The sequence below is a fragment of the Physeter macrocephalus genome, chromosome 8 (assembly GCF_002837175.3).
Source record: "Physeter macrocephalus isolate SW-GA chromosome 8, ASM283717v5, whole genome shotgun sequence".
Classification (NCBI taxonomy): domain Eukaryota; kingdom Metazoa; phylum Chordata; class Mammalia; order Artiodactyla; family Physeteridae; genus Physeter; species Physeter macrocephalus.
The window spans coordinates 153734197-153738095 of record NC_041221.1 but is presented as its reverse complement, the minus strand read 5'-3'; the positions used below and the strand labels follow the sequence as shown (position 1 = coordinate 153738095).

At 46.2% G+C, this 3899-nt stretch overlaps 1 pseudogene; it reads right to left on the bottom strand.

The window, feature by feature from the left end:
* LOC102989325 (39S ribosomal protein L30, mitochondrial-like) overlaps window positions 1–3899 on the bottom strand; it is a 192655-nt pseudogene that overhangs the window by 157115 nt on the left and 31641 nt on the right.

Sequence of the window (3899 nt, the reverse complement as noted above, 5' to 3'; positions counted from 1 at the left end):
CTCCTTCATCTGCTGTGTGTTCCTCTGTCTTCTCATTTTGCTTAACTTACTGTGTTTGGGGTCTCCTTTTCGCAGGCTGCAGGTTCATAGTTCCCGTTGTTTTTGGTGTCTGCCCCCAGTGGCTAAGGTTGGTTCAGTGGGTTGTGTTGCCTTCCTGGTGGAGGGGACTGGTGCCTGTGTTCTGGTGGATGAGACTGGATCTTGTCTTTCTGGTGGGCAGGACCGTGTACGATGGTGTGTTTTGGGGTGTCTGTGACCTTATTATGCTTTTAGGCAGCCTCTCTGCTAATGAGTGGGGTTGTATTCCTGTCCTGCTAGTTGTTTGCCATAGGGTGTCCAGCACTGTAGCTTGCCGACTGTTGAGTGGAGCTGGATCTTAGCCTTGAGATGGAGATCTCTGTGAGATCTTTCACCATTTGATATTACGTGTGGCCAGGAGGTCTCTGCTGGACAAGTGTCCTGAACTTGGCTTCCCCACCTCAGAGGCTCAGTCCTGACACCTGGCCGGAGCACCAAGACCCTGTCAGCCACTCGGCTAATGTTTTAGGAATAATGCTTTGAAGAGCTAATTTACTGAAATTCCAGCCTGAAAAATATGATCTCAATCACTTCTTAGCAGAGATGTTCATGCCGCACTCATCCTGTGGCCAACCTGGCTGTCGACCCCCGCCTGGACCCCAGCATAAGCAAAGGAAGCAGCCTGGTCCTTTTGGGGCCCCACAGGAACCCACACTCCAGCCATATCCAGGACGTGCAGTTCCTCAAATGCACCTGGTGATTCTATCCCATTGTGCCTTTTCTTGTGCCCATGAGAAAACTGATGTAGTGAAGACAAGGTAGGGGCTTGTTATATATCTGTTGAATCAAATCATACTTTATTTTTCTCTGTTGTCATCTTTAAAAAGCACAACAAAAATAAAGACATAGATCAACATAGCTATGAAAACTGTACCTTAAACAACAGTGATAACTGAAATAAATTCCTGATGCTGACTTGTCCATCTTGAGCCAGGATTGCAAGAGGCTTGTCCTAGCACTAAAAAGGGCAAATTGGAGCTTTTGTCTTATCCTTTGTCTGGGGGCTAATAGCCCTGGAATGGAATATCCCCCCTACCACTAGGCTCCACCACTCTTTGCCCCTTACTCCACATTACTTTTACTCAAGTAGAGAACCGGAGGCTACGGAAGAAGCCTGTACGCCACAGAATATGCAGGTAAAACAACATGTTGTAAGAGGGCATTTGTCTTTTCTCTGTTGGGGACCAATTCATGCTGCCCCTAATTTGGTGGCTAAAACCATTTTGGATGCAGGATTCTTGGGTTAAGAAAGACTCAAGTCAGCCCCAGTAACCTTATGGTGTTAGCTATAGTAGGGTCTATATTAGTTCTCATCCGGGGGCATTTTTGTCCCCCAGGGATACTGGCAATGTGCAACGTTTGGAAATGACTTGGGATGCTCTTCTCCAGATGATCCCATGACACAGCTCAACTGGAGCCTCCTCAGAGGGGTCTTCCCTGTCCATCTTACAATCACCATCTATGGTAATCACTTCATTTCATATTCTTCATAGCATTCAACAATATCTGAGATTAGCTTATGTATTTGTGTACTTGTCTAAGTCCCCCACTAGAAAGTAAGTTCCATGAAAGCAGGACTCCCTCCTGTCTTGTTAACCCTTACATCCCAGTGCCTAAGGCAATGGTAGGCAGTAGGAAACTTTCATCCTTGGTAGATCAGTGACTAACTGAAGCCACTGTTCCTTCTTGCCCATCCTCATCTATTCATCCTTCACTATTAGTCTAAAGTTCACACCCTAGGCCTATGTAACTCCTTCCTTTTTTGACTCCTCCTAGCACTTTATAACTCTGATTGACTTTTATCTTACTCTGCTGTGCATCTGGATTCTGTGGCTGTTGTGTTGACCTTTCTGCCTTACTGTAATCTCCTCAAGGACAAGGACTGGGCTTTACTCCTGGATGTATTTCCTGGTATCCTCCCAGAGTCTACACTGTACAGAGTTCTGATTAGATATTTGTTAGTGCCTGTTGCATTGAATTCCACTTGGACTACCCCCCACAGGGTGGACAGGGAGCTTTCTTCTCCAGCATCTTCAAGGTAGAGACACAGCCTTTAGCAAACTAGATTTCACACCTAATGAATTTTCAAGCAGATGAGCATTTGTTAAGGCAAGAGACTGCTGAGTCAGGTTATTATTTGAGCTCCTCTAAGTGTATATTCTCAGCAGAATCAGAGAACTTATGAAAGGATAAGTAGAGCACTGCAAAACGTGCAAAAGTCCATGCTATCAGTAAAATGTGGTTTCTGATCTCTGCTCAACTGCTCTTTTACGCTGGCCCGAACAATGTTCTGAGATTCTCTTTTACTACAATAATTCCACTGAAGAATAGTAAGCATTACATTCAAGAGAGTTAGAGCTAGGACGGATCTCAGAAATAATCCAGCCTGACTCTCCTTATTAAGAGACGAGGAAGCTGAAGTTTCAGGAGTGGTTGTGTCCAACATTACACAGAAGTCAGGGGCAAATGTGGGATACCCAGGCAGGCCTCCTGACCCTTGGTCAGTGCTGTTTTCAACTCAAGTTTCGTCCCTTTATCTCCACAGCTCTTCTGATGCTGTCACGTAACATGTGTCTTCCCCCAAACTGCAAGTTTTAGTCTTTTCTGCACCCTGGCTGGTGGAATGGGGACTTGCCTCCATGGTCTGAGTTCAAGGACATCGGGAAATCTTCTCTGTTTCCTTCCTGCCCCAGTCTCCCATCCTAGTCAGTCACTGCTGCCAAAATTGCACCATAAGAGACAAGCTACTTTATGTCTGGACATAATCCGTCGATAGATCAAAGGTTCAATCTCAAATGCCTATGGGGGCTAAGAAGGTAATATGAATGGTAAGTTGGCACAGGTGGGGCTCTGGGGGGCTGGAGAACACAGGCCATGTCCAATGGGCCTAAAGAGGCAGCTGTGGCTCCACTCCAGCCGGAGAGGCCATATCTTCTGTGTTTTCAAAAGAAGCTAGAAACGAAGATTTTTTTCATTGGAACTCTTCTGAATTTTAAGCACTGGCAACAACAACAACAGAAAAATTAAAGTACTGTCTGGCTAAAAAACAAACAAACAGAAAGACCTCTCCACGCGTGGCGCGCCTCGGGCCGGTGCAGCGTCACGCTGGCCCCTGCCGCCGCAGGCTCGCCCCGCATCCGTGCCCCTCCCTCCCCCCCGGCCTGTGCCAGAGCCCCCGAATCAGCTGCTCCTTTAACCCCGTCCTGTCTGAGCGAAGGGCAGACGCCCTCGGACGACCTACACGCAGAGGCGGGGCCAAGTCCAAAGCTGAACCCCAGGAGCTGTGCGAACAAAGAGGAGAGGGGGAGGTATTTCCCAGCAGCCTCAGAAGCAGCGGATTAAAGCACCACAATCAACTTGAAGTGCCCTGCATCAGTGGAAAACCTGAATAGACAGCGAAATATACCATGTTGAGGAGGTGGACTTTGGGAGCAAGATATACTATTATTTTCCCCTTTTTTCTTATTTTGAGTGTGTATGTGTGTGCTGCTGTGTGAGATTTTGTCTGTATAGCTTTGTTTCCACCATTTGTCCTAGGGTTAGTCCAACCCATTTTTTTGTTTTTTTTGTTTTTTCTTTTTTCTTTTTTTTAATAGAAATTTTTCTTCTTAATAATAATTTTTTATTTTAATAACTATATTTTATCCTACTTTATTTTGTCTTCTCCCTTTCTTTCTTCCTTTCTTCCCTCCTTCCCTCCTTTCTTCCTTCCTTCCTCCCTTCTTTCCTCCCTTCCTTCCTTCCTTTCTTCCTCCCTTCCTTCCTCCCTTTCTTCCTCCCTGCCTTCCTCCCTTTCTTCCTCTCCTCCTCCTTCCTTCCTT